Source organism: Fundulus heteroclitus, chromosome 9, assembly GCF_011125445.2.
Source record: "Fundulus heteroclitus isolate FHET01 chromosome 9, MU-UCD_Fhet_4.1, whole genome shotgun sequence".
Lineage (NCBI taxonomy): Eukaryota > Metazoa > Chordata > Actinopteri > Cyprinodontiformes > Fundulidae > Fundulus > Fundulus heteroclitus.
Window position 1 is genome coordinate 8,890,145 of NC_046369.1, and position 22,600 is coordinate 8,912,744.

The window sequence follows — 22,600 nt, forward strand, 5'->3', positions numbered from 1 at the left end:
TGATTGCTGCCATCAGATTTGGTTTCAGCAGAACTGGAGCCCACGTCACCGCCGTTGATTCGACACTCTTGTCCTGGCCCTCCTCAGGTTGCAACATGGACAAGCCACAACAGCCACCAACAGTAACCTGAAGGAAACATTGTATTGCTTCACCGCTTTCAGCCTCGTTTCAAGATATTTTCTTTGGAAGTGAACTGTTCTGTCGGTAACTGGTCGAAGCACTTTTCTGTCATTTGTTGTTTGTTTTAGGAAATGTAGGTCAGAAGCGGCATTTAGGTGTATATCTTAGTCCTGTTAAATTGCATGTTTAGGCCTGTGACCAAGGCGGAAGAGAGTTGTGTAAGAAGATTTGCATCCAGATGTTTATCTTGCAGTGGCACTTAAAATAACTGGCACTACACTGTGAAATGTGGTCCAACTGAATAATTTCCTTGTTCTTAAAAACATTATGATGCAAAAAAAAAAATCATTTCAGTTTACGCCCTAGGATGGTCTGGGATCATTTTTCACTACACAATACAATAAATGTGCTATGATAACCCAGATAATTAACACAGATGCTAAAACACAGGATGCAGCGCTTACACAGCACCAACTCTGCGTCACTTACGAATATACTCATATGTGCTCAATCTATTGGCTTTCAATAGAAGTGATAAGAACCAGGAAAAAAAGCACTCAAAGAGACAGAAATAGAAACGGAAACAGATAAAACTGATAATAAACTGAGAGCCAAGATTTTAAACTGAGGCAGATTTAATACACTTTTACCTGCTCAGTAAATGTGCACATAATTGATGAGAGGATTCTGATCATACGCTCAGTCAAGTCACCATAACTGGTTAAAAAGAAATGCCAATACTGGCTAATAATGATAACTGCTGTTATTTTGATGAAGTCTTCAATTCTGTTTATTAAATGAAGATTTGCAGGCAAGCAAAACTAGAAAAGACGAAAAACAAAATACTCCCTATCACAATCACATGAGTTGTGATCCAAGGCCAACGGAGCTATTTTGTGTGGATCACTACAAACGGCCTTGCAGGGCTGCAGACTTAGTCCAAGTAAACCCTTATCCATGCCGGTAGCGGCCTGGTCTCATAAAACAGGAGTCGTTTTCGCTCTTGCCATGTTGTTTTTGTCAAGTTTGTTTATCCAACACCCCCCCCCCCCCCCCAAAACAGTAGGTTTGAAGGTGTATGTTTCATGAAACTGAGAACTCTTATTAAGGTTTATTTTGTTCAATATATAAACCTAGACACCTTAGAAATCATTTGTGATTAACCACACATTTACATGCTGACTATTGATTCTTTTTGTTGCATTTTGTTCAATGAAATAATTACAAGCATGAAATTGTTGCTGGAAGGTTTCTTCCTGTTAAAGGAGGGTTTTCCTCTCCACTGTCGCCACATGCATGATCGGTATGAGGGATTGCTGCAAAGTCAATGACCTAATGCAATCTAATGGGGTTCCTTAAGTAGAAAACTTTTTCACCAGTCAATCTGTATGATTTTTAATATAACTTTGTCTTGAGATAACTAAATGTTGAAAACTGGTATTTCAGTCATTTGGGTTATAAATGGCGAATGGCTGAAAACTGATAAAACTTCATCAGTGACTACTCATTGCTGCATGTAGAAGCCAGAGCTGGAACTGTGGTCTAACAACTTTATTAAAAACAGTTTGTTGCACAGAGCAATTAAACACAAACTCAACCTGTTATATGATAAATAAATGTTATTGTATTTATTTATCAAGTTTTCCTGAGGTCACAAGTTTATTTAACGTGATAATTTTAAGAAAAAGTCAACAATTATTAGCATTAGCAATGAAGATGAGCTCATATCCATTCCTTAAAAAAAAAAAAAGAAAAAGAAGAGCTGAGATTTTCCAATATAACGGGAATTGAACTTTTAAAATGCCTATTTATATATCTACACAAATTAAGGATGAGGAAGTGAACAGAGGGGGGGGGGGGGGGGGGGTTCCGTGCCCCCAGTGACTGTGTAAACAAACACCGTTTTCTTACGCTACATAATATAATGTGAGATTCAAGCTATTTTTCCTCATATTAGTCCCAAATTAACCTCAGGAATCGAACAACTGAGGGAAAGAAATTGGGAAACAGTAGGAGGCAAAAACAAATAAGCTGCTTAGCTCTTCTGCTAATATTTTATTTTATTCACCCATCTGATACACATCTGATTTCATTATCCAAACTTCACCAACTTTTTTATGATTCGGCCGTGCTTTAACAAAAACATTTTGTGCTGAACCTTTTAACGAAAACAGAAGCTCTATTCCTTCCTTATTTTCTGCCCTTAATATGGAACATTTAGAGCACACTAATAAAAGTCTCCACTTTTTTTTAACGATCAGGACTGCAGGTGTAACAAGCCTCGAAATAAAGCATACTAAGGTTTTAAAACATTTTAGTTACAAAAAGCAGAGAAAATGGTTTAATGTTTGTTTAATGAGATTCCACTAAAATTCACCAATAGGGTGTTTTCACTGACGTCACTGGCCAACTTCCGGTCCGCCATATTGGGTGGCACACTTCCTTATCTCTAGTTGTCTTACACGTATTATCGTATCGCGAATGGATAAGTACGCCAGCACGCTAGAGCGACCAGATAAGGACGTATATCTGAGGAAATGTTCCGTGATCGACCATATGGACCCCTATGCCCTCCACGGTGCCTTGTTTAGCCGTAATCCAGATGATTGGCCAAATGTAGAGCGCGGCGACATAGTGCATTACCTGGTGTTCAGTGAAAACCCTCTGCACACTCTTGAGGAAATGAGAGCTTACAAGGATCTAGAGGCTCACAACCAGTTCACATCTGGTTATGTACATCAAGGAAATCGCCATCATACGTGGACGGGTGAGTTTTAATAAGATGGTAAAAATGTAAACAATCCGACGCAAATGTGTTGCAAATGTGTTGCACCGCCCGCCAGCGGCGGGCGGTGCGCGAAGGCGCTTGGCTGCAAGGCCGATCGACGCCGCTCGCGGCTTTAATTATTTAAGCAGAACAATGACCAGTGCAAAATTAAGTTGTATTTACCGTATTGGCGCCGGTAGGAGCTGCAGATCATAAAGCCAGCAAACAGTGGGAACACAGTAACTCGTTCAAAGGTAAGCTGCGCTCAGCCGGGTTAGCACATGCTAACCGTTAGCGCTAACAACCACTCGCGCATGTAATGTACTTTTAACTTGCTGCTATGTGTTTCAAACGTTTAGAACACACTCTCATTGACATCGGGATACTGTGGAAAGTTATGTTCGGTCGACTTACAGCCGCGATCCAAGCGAGACGACTCTTTGTTATCGCTAACAGTTGTTCTCCGTGGTTGCGCCTCCAGGCAGGAAAGCGGTGGAAAATTAATCTGTTTCTATGTTTTTCCCATGGCGATCATGTGTTGCGCTGTTACAGCCCACAATACAGCAACGGTTTACCATGGTTGAAATCAAGTTAAGCTGAAATTAATCAAATTAAAAACACGGCTGAGAGAGGGAGTACAGTATGCGGTAGTAATAGGCAGTAGAGGCGGCGGAGGCAGTCAACACGACAGCCGCGGAAAGTAATAAGTCATAACGCCCAAGCCCTATTATTAATATATTCTTCTTATATGTTTTAAATACTTAACAGTTAATTACCTGTGACAAAGTGAGCACCGCAGACTCTGGCGTATTCCAGCTTAACACCGTCCAAATCGGACCTGGATATCCGTGTCAGCCATAGGTGACGGCGTTGTTCAGACAGCTGTTTTTTTTTTTCACACTGATTCACTATTACGGCTGGTAGGCGATAGAAAGCGTTGATCTCCACCTCCACGGGCCGTGCAACCAACCATTAAACACGTTTTCCCCATTGTTCACTTCCAATACTGCCTAAGGCGTCATACAATGCAGGTCAACGGTGCGAAACGACTGCCACCCAATATGGCGGACGCGCTGAGTAGTCACGTGAGCGTGACGTCAGCTGAAAACCCCCTATTGACTTATAGAGTAATAGAGTAGACCTGCGCTGTTGGGGGAGGGGTAGCGCACAATATTTTTTGTTTGAATATATTTTAGACCCCAAAAAACACACAGTCAAGATGTAGAAACCAAAGGAGCATAACTCAATAGACTAACAGCTTTCCTTCCTTTTCTATTTTATCCTATCATGCAGGTTAATGCTACAGTCATTATCTCTGTCACTAAGCCCCCTTCAAAGAGTTCAGAGAGCACGTGTTCTTTTTCAAAAACTTGCAGTTTTGGTAAAAAGTTGGCTGAGTTCAGTGTTTGTGTTTTCTTTATCTAAATATAGGCCATTAAGCTACAGCATAAAATGGCCAGGGCTGCACTTACAATTTATGTTTTACATTGTTTGATAATTATTGATATTGATCAATATGATTTCTATTTTATCTATATGTTTTTATTCTACATATATCGTCCAGCCCTCCGTCCCATGTCTCTCATGCTAATACAAATTGTCATTTAGAGGTGTATAATGTGTCAAATTGCAGCCATCATCTCAATTTTTAGTCCAATATCACAATCGAACAAGATTACTTGCATGCAATATTTGGTTGGGTAATCTTATTGCGCGTGCAATAAGTCACACTCTGCATCCCTGTTAACTTTCACTGCACTTAATGCCAAAACCTGATGCTTATTTTAGTGGAAGATGGTGGGAGTAATCCCAAAAAGAGAAAAGGATGAGGAAAATGTGGGCTAATCATAATCGATATTGTTATTACAATGTTCAATAATACCTTTTAGCTGTGAAAAGAGATTTAGAAGTAAGAACAAAATTGCATTTCTACTGTGTGCAATAACTTTCCCTCATTGCTCTAAAAAAGATTTTTCATATTTAGTGATGGAAAAATGAAATGTGAGAACAGAACAATGAGCAGGCCACAGCAGGGATGATGAAGGACAGAGTGCAACAGATGCACAACTGAGAAAAAAAAAAAATGCTGCACGAGGGAAAACCCTGATGAGTCTGTGGTCCTGAGAGAGACGGCGCGAAGCTGAGCACTACAGAAGTTGGCGCTGGCTTTAGCTCCTCTTTAATCCCCACTTCCTGCCTTCCTGCATAATTCATTTAAAACAGGAGAACAGGAAAAACACAAAAAGAGGACGATGATGATAAAAAAGGTGGATCTAGGCTAAATGGGAGAGAGTGTGTAAGTAGAAGGTCCTCCCATCAGTCCGCTCTAAGGAGAACAGTACTAAATCATCTGGTAATCCGGGGACAATAAATATGAAGACATACTGACAAGATTGGCTTTGAGGAAGAGAAAGAGTGAAGGGCAAGTAAGGGGTGGGGGGGGGGACAAGAGAGAGGAAAAATGCAATGTGACACTATTGGGCCTGGGTGTAGGATGGGAATGAATCAAAGCCACCTTTGAGGAGCCAGAAGACGACAGTCAAAGTGCTGGAAGAGTGGTGTCCATGATTACAAGAAATGGAGAAACCTTTGAGTCTGCGCTCATGAAAGCCTACCCCAGGCCTCCTCTCAAACCCCTGCCTGACTAACACTGATGATACACAAAGAGAAAACGAGACGGAGAGAGAGAGGAAGAAAGCCTCTAATGATGGAGGGGTCCGGATACTACAGAAGCGGCACACTTTTCAATTCATTTTAATCACTATTCAAAATCATTAGCCCAAATGTGCAAGCGCTCGTGTTCATTGGGCCATGAGCTGAGAGAGAGAGACGGCGAGGGGAAGAGGACCAATTACACCTCAGCATGCAAGCTAGTTTTTGAGGTCTTTTAGTAGGATGGTCCAAGAATTGACAGAATAGAAAATGAAGACTGGATATTTTTTGCTGTCTTTCAATCTATGACCAAAAAAAAAGAGGAAACACAGCCAGTGATGAAAGAAGAAGTTCTGAAACAAGCTCTGAAAACCAAGTCAAACAACTCCTCTAAATCCTAAAATCTGCAAAACTTTTTATGAGAGGATTTAAAAAAGGATCAAAGGAGGATCAATTTTTATTTTGTGACCACTTTTCATTCTCTGGTCTTAGTAATGGTTCAACCTGCCAATAATGAATTTGGTAAATTTCTCTTAAACAACTTTATTATAGAAAGACTTTTAAGAAGAGCGCTCCAAACAGTTTTTCTAACTGTTCTGCCTTGAAATGTCAATATTTTGGTTGTATTGGGAGCAAAGGCAAGATGACAGCCTGTGTGGACAAGCAGTTGATGTAAAACATTGTTCCACCATTACAAAACCAGGACAAAAGAGATCCGTTTCCACCGAAGTTCCTGGGATTTAAATACCAAGGTATTAATACTTTTTTTTTTTTTTTTACCTGGGTAAAAGGAATCCCGTGTAATTTGCAAGCTTTATATTTCCACTGCACTGAAACGCTGCAGAAAATGTTATTAAAATAAGAATAATGATGCGTGGAGAGGTTGTGTAGAAAACTGCACTACACCTCCAGTCCAGCAGGTGGTGGTAATAGGAACCAAAAGGCCAAACAAGCAATGCCTGACTGAGGAGCCCATTTATCCTGGCATTTGTTCACAAAACAATATGGAGGACATGTAGCTGCCATATGTAGTCTTCCTTTGGTCCATTCTCAATCACAAAAAGTACGATTACATATGAACGTCATAAAGTAGAAAACAACAACAGGTCTTAAATACTTTATTTATTTATTTTACTCTTTTTTTGGCGACTCTAGGGGCTCGCTTTTTAACACAGTAGGCTGACAGGAAGGGGGTGGAAGAGAGGGAGAGACATCCGGCAAAGGACATGCGGGTCGGAGTCGAACCCGGGTCGACCGCGTCGAGGACCTCCGTACACGGGTCGCGCCACCAGCACGCCCAGGTCTTAAATATAGCGGGTATAAATGACTGTATACGGTGTAATACTAAAACTGGAAGGTAAAACTTAACGCATTCAGTGAAACTATGACACTCCAAAATAAATTTGTAGCACTTTATTTTCTTTTATGGTCCATATTTAACAGTTACAATAAAATAAAGTATACAAAAAAAAGGATGGCATGTGTTAAAGTTCTAAATTGTCTTATCAGACCTTAAAGGTAACATATACCTAAAAATGTATCACAGCATGTTATGTCATCACAACGATGGTGAGAAAAAATATTTAAAGATTCAGCAGACTTTTGGAGTATAATTATATCACTGCATACAGAAAGGGCCTCACAAAAACAAACAATGCCCTAAAAATAAAAATAAAATACTACTTACTGCTTACTATTCTTATCACTGGATGACTAGTTCTTATCGGATATAATTTATTTTAATGATATTGATACACAAAACAATAAAAGCCCATAAGTTTTAGTCAGTTAAAGGATGAACTGTGCATCTGGTCCTGTTTTCAAAAATGATATGCAGTCTGAGTGTAATAAGCTAACCCAAGTAGTTTTATTCTCATTAACCAAATAAGCCAATGCAACACTGTACGATCGTCTCACCTTCTAGAGCAGGGGTCTGCAACCTGTGGCTCTGGAGCTGCAAGTGGCTCTTTGGTCCTTCCACAGTGGCTCTTAATAACTTTCGCTATATAAATTATATTTTTATTATCATTGATTAATGCAGGTTTTAGCAATTTTTTATTGGAATAATTGCTTTTAATTTTCACAACAGAATGATGCTAAAAGAGCCAGTGATATTTAATTTTAAATCAACATTCTTTCATTATGTTGGAAACTAAGATTATTTTTTTCACATCATTATCCACAAATATCCACATTCCGTCCATTATCTTTTTTTTAAACCTCAAAATAGACATAAAAGGGAGTTTCTTTAACAATGACAACATATTTCCTACAGTAGATTTTTATCAAAAATTATAACTTGTCTTTTTTCAAAAGGCCAGGCAACATTTGTGGCTCTAAACGGGTTTAATTTAAGGGGACTGTAGGCAAAACTAAACAGGTTTAATTCAAGGGGACCGTAGGCAAAATGGCTCCTTAGACTGTAAAGGTTGCAGGCCCCTGTTCTAGAGCCAAACATAAAACAAAATTTCCTCCTGACCTTTTTGGGCAAGTCCAACAAACATAAAAAAAAAAACCTGAACCCTCATCTTCATTCACTTCTCTGCACACCTGCACATTTGTATCCCCTGCCTGCCAGTTTTCACTTTACATCCTCTTCTGACGTCTATAGTAAGAGTGTCTAATATAGAGAAAAGATCTCAAGCACAAACAGGTGTCAAACACGGACCCCAACAACAACCCCCCCCCCCCTTCTCTTGTCCTTCCCACGTCCTCCCCTTCGTGCTCCACTGGGCTCTGTTGCTCCTGTGTGTTTTTTCAACACGAGCTGGCGCGTGGCTAAAAGCCCGGGCCACTTCCCTGCTCCATTGTGCTACCCACTCCACTGGGGGAGCGACGGGCCTCTTGAGGCAGGGGGGCCCTTTGTTGCCGCGCTGTCACTTAAGCAGGTGGTCACGGTAAAAGGCAGGAGGCAGCCAGCCTGCGCGGCTTCGTTAGCGTCGAACGGCGTTTGATGTGATCGTTTCATCAGCCAGAGATGGCTGCTAAGGAGGATGCTAATATCCGCGTGTAAAACAAAAAAAAACATTCCACTTAAGCTTGTAAAAGATAAACTCCAATTTCAATGATAAAAGCCGAGTGACAGGCACCGGTAGAAAGAGGACCGCCAGTCTCTTTTATTCTCCTCCCTTTCGATTACAAGGTGAAAATAATCCATCCTGTCAATCACGGAGGATAAACAAGGTATACCGACAAACTACCGACTGTGTACAGGGAGGCTGAATTATGTGGGCAAGGTATGCAAAAATAGAGCAGCATTTAAGACAGCTGTGTTATCCCTGAGGAACGAGCTTAGTGTGTCAATGAGCAGGCTGTGTGAAGCAGAGAACCCCCCCACACCCCACCACCGCCCCTCAGGCATTAAGGAGAGGGAACCCTGGGGGTTTATGCTGTGAGTGCACACCCTCACTACGTTCACAGCCTTTCAAAATGCCATATCACCATCACTCGTCAGGAAAAAAATAGAAGCAGAACGCCTAATATGTTGAAGAAAAAGCAAATCAGTGGCTTCTAATTTAGGGTACTTTATCACGACGTCTCAGGATGTCAGAGACTGAATGAGCACGACTTTAAGCAAGTAAGCAATCATAACCTTCCCCTCCTGATCTGTGAATAAACCAAGACTACATTTATATAAAACAGTCCAAGAATACAACTTTTATGGTGCCACATGAAATGAAGTACGTAGATGTCAGCTTTAAGATAAAGGTCACTAGCAAACATAAAAAAAAAAAAACGAGACGATTTCTAATAACCAGTTGGAGGTTTAATGTTAGACACCAAGAAGTACAGCTTTCATTGGAGGCGACAGGTAGCGAACATATTCTGATCAACCCGAGATTTCAGGTCGCCGTTCTTTTAGTGGGAGGATCTAAAACGGCGTCGCCATTTCTTTTGGTGTTTGATGCACTTATAGATTATATTGCAAAGAGCCGAACAAATAGCTCAACAGTTCCTATCCACCTTATTGGTGCAAGACAAATGTTTAATTTGCAGCAGTGGTGGGTGGCTGTGGCGAAAAGTGTAGCATTCATGCGATCTGAAAGTTGAGGGTTCCTTTTCAGCCTAAAGTGTTCAACCCAAGTTGCCTACCGACCAGCGCATCGGTGAACAAATGTGTGTTTGTGAATGTGGCTTTAATGTAATAACTTTCAGTGGTCGGTATTATCTAAAAAAAAAAAAAAAAAAAAAAAAAAAAAAAAAAAAAAAAATTATCGACTATCTAGGGCTGGGCGATATGGATTAAAAAATAAATCTCCGATTTTATCATACCAAATCCGATTAATCGATTTTTTCCCCTCCTTTTTGTTTCATAAAAAGAGATTAAAGAAATTATTTTAAAACCTTGCTTTTTATGTCAAGCATTTTGTCAGGGAGTTGACCTGAATTCAAAGTGCAACTAAAAACAAGCTGTGAAACATACAAGATGGTAGCCGTGCCATTATAAACAATGAAAATATAACAAAACATTTGCTGCTAGTGGTATTACACATTAAGCTAAGAACAGGCTTCACTGCACTTGTGCATTTCAAACTAAGTAAAAAAAAAAAAAAAAGTAAATAAGTAAATGAAGAATCTCGTATTATGGTAAAAAAAAAAGTTTTCACTTAACAATATTTTGACAATAATTTTGCCTAAACATATATTCAGCATCACATGCTGTTCTCTCCATGGAAACCCAATGAGTGTATTGGCAAAATAAAATCCAGATTTTCCAAAAATGAAATGAAAGAATTGTAAATTCGAATTAATCAATTAAATCGATTTATCGCCCAGCCCTACGACTATCGCTATTTGATATGATGATACCTGTCCAAGACTGATCCTGGTAGGTATGTAAATTCATAACAGATAAAGAAAGAGAGGAACAAGGACTTTGACTACATCGATGACAGCAGTCACTTATTACATCGCTGTTATTAAAAGAAACATGAAAATCTTGTATCCTAATAGGCGTTGGTGTCAGTAGGTGCACACAACTAGAACTAACGATCATGTATAAAGATATAATATCCGACTCTAAAAGCAAAGCGGGGGGTTGTTCTAGATTTTTGCTCAAGTCTAACAATAATCTTCATTTGTCACTGCAACTTTGTTCATTCCTATGAAATTCCTCCTCTGCATTTAACCCATCCATCAGGGAGCAGCGCTCAGGGAGCAATCTGCGGCTCAGGGTCTTCCTCCTGGACCCAGAGTGGCAGTCTGTGGGATTCGAACAGGGAAACTTGCAGCCTCCCCAGGATACAATCACTCCAACTATGAATTCAAATCAGAAAACAAATAAAAAACGTTTTCTATATCACTACTATAACTAGAATAATCAATATGTTGTTGTAGCAGCCATGGGGCTTAAAGCTATACTATGCAACCGGGGTTGATTTTCCAGCGAGGCTCCCCCCAGAGGGCGAAAGTAAAAGTGCACTGTCGTAAAGATGCTCAGCTGTTCTGGTTTCCCCGTCAAGCCAGGCGCGGTTGTTTTGAGCTTAGCAGACAGGCGAACGCAACGAAAAGTAAAAAAAAAACGGCAGTACAAACAATGACTAACACAGTGAAAGTATGAACATCAGGGTTTCCCGCAGCGCTATCTTGGCGAGGCGGTGCCAAGCCGCGGCGGCGGCCGCCTCGCCAGTTTTTTTATTATTATTATTATTATTATTATTATTATTTTTTATTTTTTTTTTATTTTTTATTTTTTTATGTTGGCGAGACGCTACCGCCACCGCCTCGCCAAGCCGCAGCCTCGCCGCGGTAGCGTCTCGTCAACATAAAGAAAAAAAATTAAAAAATAATAATAATAATAAAACTCGATATGCTTGCATGTTTATTTGACGTTAACACGCGGTACTTTCTTGTTGCTTTTGCGCGTGCATATAGTGAATGGCAGGGAAAAAAACACATGGAGTTCTCGCCGTAAAGCAAGACTTCTGTGGGTGCGGGCCGAGAGCTCTTGCAATTGCAAGTGCGGTATTTCCCCCACAGACCACCAGGGCGGCCGAGAAAACCTTTGTTCGACCTGAAATGACTCATTTAATCATCCAAAACGGTATGGAACACATTAATTAACTGAAAAATGTTGCATAGTATGCCTTTAATGCATTATTTAAAATGAAACAAATAGATTCTGTTAAACTGTTTTCTTTAACATCTGTGTGTAACGGCTGCGATCCAATAAAGCCGAGTTCTTACTCCAGGTTTTCATCCCATGAGAATTTCATACCAGCATTTGCCTGACACTTGGTATGTCGTTTAGTCAGAGTTGCATGTGATCTCGGTATGCAGGGCATGACAACCCTAAATTAATTTACATCTGAATTAACCACCCAGAGGTGGACGCCGCAGAATGACGACGATCCCAAGGCTTCAGGTTGCAGCCGTGCCCCGTGGCAAACAACTCCTAGTCTTTCCCGACGCAGAACGCAGGGGCACTGCACAGCAGAGCAGAGATGCCAGCCCTCCAGGACCAACTAGGGGTTTGTTTGTTAGCCATGTCGCCGACTGACCACCAAATTAGCTTCATCACCTCTGGCACCAGGATATCAGATGTGACATCGGGCACCGCGGGCTGTGGCTCTGTTTTTCTGCATGGCTAGAGGGCTAATGTGTAAAAAAATATTTATTAAATAAATAGGAAACAAACGAGGAAATCTTTGTGCCCTGCTCCTGTTTGGCTGTGATTTAGGCCGTGCATCTATCCTCTAAAAAAAAAAAAAAAAAAAAAAAAAATCAATACTATGAATATGAATAGTATGAGTATGAATTTCGATACCTGGAGCATGATAATATTCTGGGATTATACAGAACAGATGAGCTGGATCCAGTATGCAGATAGAATAAATTAAGTTTAATACAGATGTGATAACTAAAAAGGAGCCATAATAATGTGACTCCTACATATCTGTGTCTCTTTATGACACATGAGAGCAAAGCAGTTTGTTTTGTTGGAAACACATTTTAAAACCTCTTCAGAGAAAAAACATGTTCTGTAAACGTGTTCACATCTGTTGTGCAGCCAAAGTCAATTTTTGCAGATTTGTCTCAAATAAAAACTAAAACGATCTTTCCACACAGTTAATAATGTATGATGAGCAACATCAGCATCGGTTGCCACTGGTTTCTCCTTACATCAGCATTGCTCGCAAGCAACGCTGGTTGGGATGTATGCAGCTTTTTTTCCACTCGATCTGTGTGATGCATCCAGCCAGCAGGGCAGCTGACAGGCTGCTTATATTATGTGTGAACCCCGCTCACATGGCCCACTGACATGGCTTGGCATACTAATCCGGCCCACCTACTGTTGTGTTTATTCTAGTGATGACATGGAAACATCTGGAGGATCTCCATGAGGCAGCACATCTGCAGCTGACAGTCTCTTGATTTAGGATTATGAATTATAACACTAATCTGTACATAGAAAACCAAAGACAATGGCCAGTAGATAACAATCAAAACAATCTCAGCTAGGGCTGAACGATTTTGGCAAATAATCTAATTGCGATTTTTTTTCTTAATATTGCGATTTAATGCGAATTTTTTTTTTCCAGTTTAATTATCATGTCTTTTTTAAACATATACAAACAACAAATCATTTTGTTTCCTCGCTGTGCAGATTAGTTGCTAAAAGACCCGCAGCATCTAAACTCAGAGCAGAAATGATTGCGTTCTGCCTACAATATATTTCAACCAAAATTGCAATTTTGACTTTTCTCTGCGTTAACCACAAGCAACAAAAATGGCGTCTAAATAAAGACGTTTGTAAACAAGGACTATTCAAAACAAGAACTTTTAATGTTTCTATTAATCAGAATATTATTCAAGAGAACAGCTTTTAGTTGATTTGGACATCAATCCTTGTTGAACATAAAGTCCAACCAACAAGCAAGTCTATGTATTAAACTGATTGACCAGAACTTAATGCTATGTATGATTATATAAACTCTAAAACAAGTAATAAAATTAGATTATCTTACTGCTGCAACTGTCTTCCCTTCCATGTGGAGGCAAACCCACTTTAAACAATTTACCAACACCTAATGGACGCGTCTAATTCACTAATTGTTACATAGCCAAAAATTGCAGAGTCTGCGATTTGGAAATTGCGTTTTTTTAAATCGCGATTATATTGAAAATGCGATTAATTGTTCAGTCCTAATCTCAGCTGTGAGATAAATGACTTTAGAATATAATTCACATATAAATCTGCAAGTGTACATTTATTCCGGGACAGCGTAAGGATTTATTTAAAGTCAAACAAAAACTATATAACCATTTTGGTGTAAAACGTGGCGTGTTCTTAGTATAGCACATTGGTGCATTCATGCAACTTAATTACCTTCCGACGCCCCAAAATGTTATTTTATTCCAGTTCAATCTGAAAATTTTGACAATCTGAAACGAATCTGTTTGCTGTTGAATCGGAGCTATAAACAATAAACTGGACTGAGTACCAGCGCCTTTTAACAAGTACATAGGGGGGCTTTATTTTATGGAGGAATATTTATCAGATTAATAGAAAAACTACTGTCTATACTGTAATACAACTGTAGAAGGCCACTTGGAAAGGCAAAACAGAAAATGCTGGCAGGTAAAGGTTTCTCATTAAGATTCCTCCTGTATGAAATCAATTAAAAAAAAACAACTGGTCCTTCTCAGTCCCCCCCCCCCCCCCCCAAAGAGAAAAAAACTTTGATGTTTCTTTCCTTCCTTTAAACTAGATTTTCCTCCTCCCCTTGAGTCGCTTGATGCAGTTAGACTGTGTTAGCACAAAAATCTGTCTAAGAGGAAATGACAAGCGCAGGATGTCCAAATCATTAGTAATGTGAGAGCGGCAGTTCCCAGGCATGTCTCGTTACATAGTTAACTGCTACGGTAAGGTCTACGGTCTTCTGTTGGGGCTTTTCTTGGAACAAGTCTCACTGTGGGGTCTGGAAGGGTTAGAGAGGAGGACCACAGCCCCTCATCCCCTTTACCGTGAGTTAGCCGTGGAAAAAAATCCAAGACCCCTGAACCCAAAGCGGCCTCGGCTGCACCCGGTGACTGAAGAAAGAGAAAAGGGCTCCCATAAACATTAGAAGCAGAAGTTTTTGTACATCTACTTGTCTAAATCGAGTGCATATGCTAACCACTGGGATTTGGGAACGAGGCTCCACCAAATAAAAAAAAAAAAAACATAGAAAGAAAATCAAGCTTTGGTCTGGCCATAGTTCAACTTCAGCTTGCTGTGGCTGCTGCGGAGGGACCGCCGCTTCATGCGAGATGCTTCATCCATCCATAATTTTGTCATGCTGTCAACAAACATGACTCCCATGAATAAAACCAAAGTACTTTAAAGAAAAACTTTATCACTTGAAAATACATTTGGTTTGCCCTAATTTGGCACATTTACTCATCAAATGATACTAATGTCAACACCGAAATGAGTTTAGTCTCATTTCCAACGCAAAAAAATCCCGCCTTGAACCCAAATTAAGGCGGAAACATAAACCAACAGGAGCACGCGCGCTCACAAAAAAAAAAAAGAGAGAAAAAGTTCAGTGTTTATTTTTGTTCCTCAGGCACTCATCCTTCTTTGCATGAGTGCATTACCCGGCACACCGTCACAGCATGCCGGCGTGTGAGCGCGTATGCGTGTAGCTGACGATCAGAGAATAACGTTACCCCTAAGGGGTCGCACCTCTCTGCCCCCCACCACCCCCTCTCCCTTATACGCTCCTCTCTGCTTTGTGCCTGCGGGGATTTCCTTTTTCAGTTCAGAAGAGATGTCAGACCTGTTCCACCATCCCTAACAGAGGCCGGACTCTGCCCTACATTCACTGAACATCTGTGAAACTCACCACATCAGCCTCATTTTAAGATGTCAGGGTCATGCGAGGTTTAGTGGGGTAAGGCCTAAACTTGAATCTGAATATTTTTTATCCTAGTCAGGACCAGCGCATAAAGTTAAGACTTTCACACAGTGGTCTGTGCATTAACTGTTAGTGCACAAACATAAACCACCACAGCTTAGGTTTTGGTTCATTTCGTTCACAGTTTAAGAAAGTTTCCAGATCAAACTATGAATCAAAGTATGTGGTAGTTAGAAAGCTCGCCGTCAGCCTGTAATTTTACAAATCAGATGCGTCAGACCACTCTGTGGCAGTAACAGGGGCGTGCAAAGAGTAAAACATGTTATGTTGCTGTCCCAACAACACAACAAGGTGTGACCTGAAAATATCCAAAAATCGGAAATCTTTCTGGATACAAACATCAAGACTTCAATCACCAAGTCCAACATGTGACCTCATTCTCATGCATTTAAAAAATCCAACAGGAAATATCACCTTTGAGCAACAAAGTGGGAAAAAAAGCTTGACAAATGTTGAGAAAATCTTCCAACATAACCTTGTTAGGAACCTGAAGCCACATCATTACAGACCACTGAGCTGTGTGGAGCAACGATACATGTTTTTGCATCGAATCGTCAGGATCCATGCATCGTTGAGGAGTGCACGCAATCAGACGATAAACATGTAAGTATGGCTACGTTCACACATCTGTTTCGTGGAAGTGCGAACGGCCCAATTATGATCTTTTCACCCTAAAAAAATCTTCTTGAAATGTAAGGCAAGGCAAATTTATTTATATAGCACAATTCAGTACAAGACAATACCTAGTGCTTTACATGATAAAGATATAGCAAAATAATAAAATGTAGATAGAAAATAGAATAAAAGCAAGTAGGGATAGAATGTAGTAACAAAAAAGAACATTAAAAACAGTAAAACTGTTTAACTAGAACAGTCAAAGGCAATTTTAAACAAATGTGTTTTTAATCTTGATTTAAAAGAACTCAGGCTTTCAGCACTTTTACAGTTTTCTGGAAGTTTGTTCCAGATAAGTGGAGCATAGGAACTAAATGCTGCTTCTCCATGTTTAGTTCTGGTTCTAGGTATGCAGAGAAGGCTGGAGCCAGAAGACCTTAATGGTCTGGAGGGTTGATACACTGATAACAAGTCTGTGATGTATTTAGGTGCTAAGCCATTCAGGGATTTATAGACTAACAGAAGTATTTTAAAGTCTATTCTCTGAGATACAGGGAGCCAGTGGAAAGACTTTAGAACTGGGGTTATGTATGGAAAGCAGATGACACAAGAGTGAGTTTTTGCCTTATATAGGGCAGCTTTTGAAGAATTAATTAATCATTTTATTTAAATCATCTCTGAGTCCAGTTTTAACAGTGAAATGCCTTTATGAATCAACACTGCATCACTGAAACAAAGATTTGAGACAAAAATCTTCCCTTTTTGCTCCATTTTTGCTTATGTGAGCATTTACGCAGATTGTTCCTGCTAATTGAAAATCCAAAAAGGTGGCAGCAGAATTAGTTCAAACAGACTATTTTCAATCCAAAAGCACAGTCCCACAGCTTGCTAGCACCTTTCTGATCTCATTTATCCTACAGAAAAAAACTCGGGATAGGTTTATTTATATCAGAACGAGGTTCAGAAAATGAAATCATCAGTTACCAAAATTGCAGAGAAACACAAGACGCAAGGAACGCGAGTAAGATCCACAGAAGAGAGAGAAAGCTCCCCAACAGGGCTTGAAAGCGACTAAACCAGAGAGGTCTTCCCTGCCACTTTCACACATTAGAATATTAATATTTATGAGACTTCCTGTCCCCCCCCTCTCCCTCTGTTTTTCCCCTCAGACGATTTAAACATGAAAAACTTGAAAAGCGTAAATTCCAGGAGTTGCGTATCACAGTTTGACCTGGAGCCACTCAGCAGACACCCGCCATGACAGACTCGCTGTTCAAAGCAGGCGGGAGCTTCTTTCATCACGGGATCCTGGTGTTGTTTTATTTTTTTATTTTTACAGTGTGACACCGCCAGCCCATGCCATCTGCCTCTTTTGGAAAAAAAAAAAAAACCTGAACTTCAAGATGTGCTTCCTGCTCGCGCGTTGTTTCTAGGTGGGCTTCAGAGCGCCGGGCCCAGCGTTGTGCAAGCTTTTGCCGCTAAGCTTCTTGCTGACTGCTGTTTACAGCCAAGCCTCGCAGTGTGGCACCAACGTTAAATATTCACTGTTAAACTGACAAGCCAGAACCAGTTGGGAACCCGGCCAGGAATTCACAGCACTACACCCCCCGTTCCCCCCACCTCCCGCCACTAAAACACAACTCCATAAATCAATCTTTTTTTTTTTTTCCCCGGCCAGTCCAGAAACAGCCCAGCCGACTCACATCCTCAAGCAACAAGCCCACTTCCTCAGAACCGAATCCAGAGAAGCAACAGTTTGGAGCATTTTCCAGTTAGATTTACGGCAACATTTGATCAACAATTAGCAGAATGCAATTCAACACATTGATTCTACTTATAAGGCATGTAATGACACTGATCTCCGTTGCAACATCTGCACAAATATTTTTATTTAGAGCTCCAATACCACCGTGGCAAAGGTCCTTCATCCTTGGCTTGGCAGGACTTCTGACGGCAGCAGCCGGCAGCACCGTATAGGCCTAACCCTGCTGCTGCTGCAGCTTCCTGCTGCGCTGGGGGAGCCAGGCTGCCTGCCTACCCTGACAGTGGGCCAGGAGGCTGGGGAGGAAGCCCCAGGTAGGCAGGACCTCCAAGAGTGGAGCGCCAAGAAACTGGGGAGCCTTACAACACACCGTGGAGAAACTTAAGAAGAAGCGAGGCAAAGTGGTGGAGAGGGGTCAGGGACTGGTACGCAACAAGAGGGAAGACTCAGAGATGAAAAAAGCAGCAAAGAAGGGAAAAGCAGAGATGTGTGGCATGGAAATGGGGAGAGAGTGAGACAAAGAGGCTTGGGGGCAAGTCGAGCAGCAGGAGATGACAGAGGCGTCTTGTCATGACTCCTTTTGCTTTTTTTTTTTTTTTTAATGCCCCCAAGCCTTCAGCACAACCTCAAAGCCCTAGGCCGAAACTAAGAGACCGGGGAGACCACGGGAAACCGCTGTGAGTCAGGGTACAAACAGCCGGGGAGGCAGGCAGAGACTAAACAGACATCTTACATCTCTCGGTTATAAACGAGACAAAGCGATACAAGAATGGAAATGACAAAGTGGAAACCGTAAAAATGTGTTTCAAAGAGATTTGTAAAAAGCAAAAAAAAAATAAAATAAATTGTTTAATGCTGATATTGTGGTAACAATGTCTCTAAATTTGACAAAGTGTGTCTATATCACAAGTTAAAGTCAAACAGTGGAGTAAAAACCAAACAAATAATGTTTTGTAGAGATGCACGACGCATCTGCGTTAACATCGGTTCGACAAGTCAAAGTGGGTCGACGTTAATAACTGCTGGTTATTTCCATCTTGTTGCCGTCTGAGTGTGTTTCAGGAGAGGGTGGGGTGCGGTATTGGACCATGTGACGTGATAACAGGGTTTCCCCCACTGTACCGTGTGCCGGTGGAAATCTTGGCACAGGGTAACAGTAGATATGATCTCTTACGTTGCCCCGTTGACCCACAGAACACAGAGATGCCTCAAGTTGCCCATTCAGCTGCGTTAAAACTTGAAGCTAGTGAAGATGTATAAAGAAATGGCTGCACAGACACATCCATGCACTCACTGCTCCTTCAATCATTTTTATTTCGTTATTCACATTTAAACCTAAGGGTTGTACGCTGTGAGCACTCAAAATTGAAGTCAGATTCCTTGTTTGCCAACCAACCTGCGTATCGGTGCAGGAATGCGTCAGTGAGAGCGATTGGGTGAGCGTGGCTATAGTGTAAAGCTCTTTGAGTGGTCAGTATGATTCGATAAGGCTGGACGATTATTCAATAACACTATATATATATATCGATAGGTGTATATCGAAGGTAGGAAAAAAAAAAGGTCAATAAAAAGTTCAGTAGAATAACAATTTTCCTTCCTTATGTATTGTAGGCATTTAGGTTAACACTACAGTCATTACATCCTGCCAACCAATCACAACGCAGACCCAGGAACGCTCCATCACCAAGCTCCGCCTCCTTCAAAGAGTTCAGAGAGAACGTGTTCGTCTTTTCTTTTTTTAAAAACCTGCAGTTTTGGTAAAAAGTTGGTTGAATAAAAGGTTGAGTTTGAATTCGGTTTTTGTGTGGTTTTTATTAAAAAAAATAGGTTGCTAAGCAACAGCATAAAATGGCCAGGGCTGCACTTAAAATATACATTTTGATAATTATCGATATCGATCAATATGATTCCTATTTTATCTATATGCTTTTTTTCTACGTCGTCCAGCCCTATGACTGGAAAAGTGCTATACAAGTTCAGTCCATTTACCATTTGTTCATGTAAGCAATCATGGCTAATAAAGCTGAATAAGATTAAAAGTAAAATAAAAGTTTACAGTAAAAGTAATACGCCTCGGAAAACTATGTATGTTAAAACATTTCTCAGGAGTTTTGTCACATGATTCATGACACAACAACGACCGTTAGTTTTACTTATTAGAAACAGCGCAGGAATAGAGAAAACAGGAGAATGTCGCCAGCGTTTCACACCAAAAAATGGAGGGGGTGAAACAGACAATCTGTCAAAACATGCAAATTTGTACTGCTGCAATAAATCCTACGTGAGACATTTAGCCTTATTTTTGGTGAGGCTGGAACAAATGCCCACAGCACAGTCAGCAAGAAACACACAGACACAAAAAAAATCCCACTCTTTCTGCTCATGAGTGCAAAACCACTTTGCTTTTGCCTCATTTCATGACAAATGTGTGCCGTCACTGATGTCCCGTTTACAGTGGCATATACCGTCTTGTAATTATTCTGTGAAAGTGAACTCTTTCCTGAGGCGTTTGGATATTTTGCGTTGGGGCATAATGGAAAGTGATGGAAAGAAAAAGCGATAGCCAGTTTAAAAAAAAACAGGAAGCCTTTCTGTCACAGTTCAGAATGGTCATGACTAAAAACGGCAGCAGTGGGTCTGTTTAAATGCCAACGCATCGCACAGCTTATTCCTAAAAAGTTAACCTACAGACCAGAGCTGCCAATATGACACAGTGCAATACGAAGCACTGGTGGGAAAGCAATAAGTTATAGTTCAAGTCCTATGCGTTAGTGGCAAAGCCAGTAACATCTATGACTAAAATTTGGGCCGATATCCATATCCGATATTAACATTGCTGTTATGTCCGATAACCGATATTTACTGATGTGTGTTCACGCACTTTTATGTTTCTGTAATGGTCAAATTTTGTACCGCTTTGTACCGACTGAAAACTATGCTAACTGAATTTTTGAATACGAGTCACAGTCTAGTTTTAACCGCTGCTTTTCGTATGTCTTCTTTCGACACAGTGAAAAACGACCACACTGCAGACATTCTATCTCTGCTTAATTTAAAAACTCACAATCCTGGCTGTGATGCATCACCGTCACATGACCGAACAAAAGCCGCATCGGACCGACACAGATATGCTAAAAAATGTCTCCAGTGTGAGATCAATAAAGACTATCTTAACATTGGCCGATACTGATGTTAATGCCGATGTATTGTGCATCTCTATGTTTGACCATTCAGATCAGGGGTGTTCAAACTTTTTGCACATGGGCCAAAATTGGGAACTCAAAAGGTACTTGAGGGCCCAAAAATTAATACTATTTTTTAATATTCAATGATCTATGTTGTGATTTTCTCTTTTATCCTGCTCTACAAAATATTCATCCAACCATTTTCTGGAGTCTACTGCCCATCTCCAGCGGTCAATGGGCGAGAGGGTGGGGTGGGGGGTGGGGGGCAACTTGGACAAGCCGACACTCTATCACAGGGCAGCTCTACAATATCTGATCATTATAATCGTAAAATACAGGCGACTTAACTTACGTTAAAGGGACCTAATGGTAAAATGCCTTTCCTTGTTTATTGCCTCGGCTTTACCTACAATTGTTTTTCCCAAAAGCATTTCCACTAGTTGTTGTAGTGAAAACAAACACCCAACTCTGGGCCTTTAACCGTCTGCTCCAACTAGTGGATCTTAAAAATGTCCTTGCTGGACTCTGACAGTTAGCGATAACTTCTTAACCCATTGCTGATGTCAACCTTAGTATTTAAATATTTGTGTTAATATGAAATGTTATGCTAAAAATGTGTAAAACACCTTTGAATGTATAAAAAAAAAAATTAATAATCTTATTCTATTTGAGATAAATCATGATTAAATCATGAATAAAGCTGATTCTGATCATGATTAATACGCTTTAAACAGTGAATTATGTCTTAAACACTGAATCTAAGTCTGTCTTTTTCATCCACTAGAATGAGCACGTTGGAAACATGGAGAATGGGAACACAGCTCCAAGCCAGGAGAGAGTCTTTTATATTTATGTTCATGTTTATGCATTTGGAAGACGTTTTTATCCAGAGCGACGTACACATGAGAATATTTTATATATTATGATATCAAACCCAACAATAAGGGACTCAGCAGGAAGACCACTCATACCAGAGGAAACATTGCGTAAAGTAGTCATCTTGCAATCGGAGGGTTGCGGGTTTGAGTCCAACTTCCTCCTGTCTGACTTTGTACGTCCCTTCCCCGAACAAGCACCTACCAATCTGCATGTGGATAAAGGTGCTTGTTAGAGAGAGTGTGATTGGGTGAATGTTGCGCCCAAAACAAGCTCTACTGTAACGCATTTGGGGATACGGTATGACTAGGAATATGAATTAATATGAATTCAGTCGTACATCTTCAGAAGGGTCCCTATTTTTCTTGAAGAAAAATAAGGACCCCCTTGTTCTGATGGCATAAAGAGACATAAAGAAACAAAGAGTTTGGATTGTCTTGCCGCTGGTAACTCTGACAAGCGGTCACAATATCGAGAATATATTGTCATCGCAATATCAGTGTGTGCAATATCGAGTGCTTAAGAGCTGTAATTGTTGGCTAAAATGTTTCAGGTGATATGAACTTCCATTTTTCCTGCTAATTAACTGTTTTGTCAGTGGGACAAAGTCTGAAATGACATTTCCCAAAATGCTAAAAGTCCCACAGGGATAAAAGAAAACAGGCACCATCCTCGCAATATTTACCAATGATGTCTCTATGGAAAGATTTTCTGATATTT

General features: G+C 40.5%; 1 protein-coding gene across 1 annotated transcript in view; it reads right to left on the reverse strand.

Moving 5' to 3' along the window:
* The window catches only part of nek7 (NIMA-related kinase 7), a 98,493-nt gene that overhangs the window by 68,002 nt on the left and 7,891 nt on the right, over nucleotides 1–22,600 (reverse strand). The gene's annotated exons all lie outside the window — the stretch shown is intronic.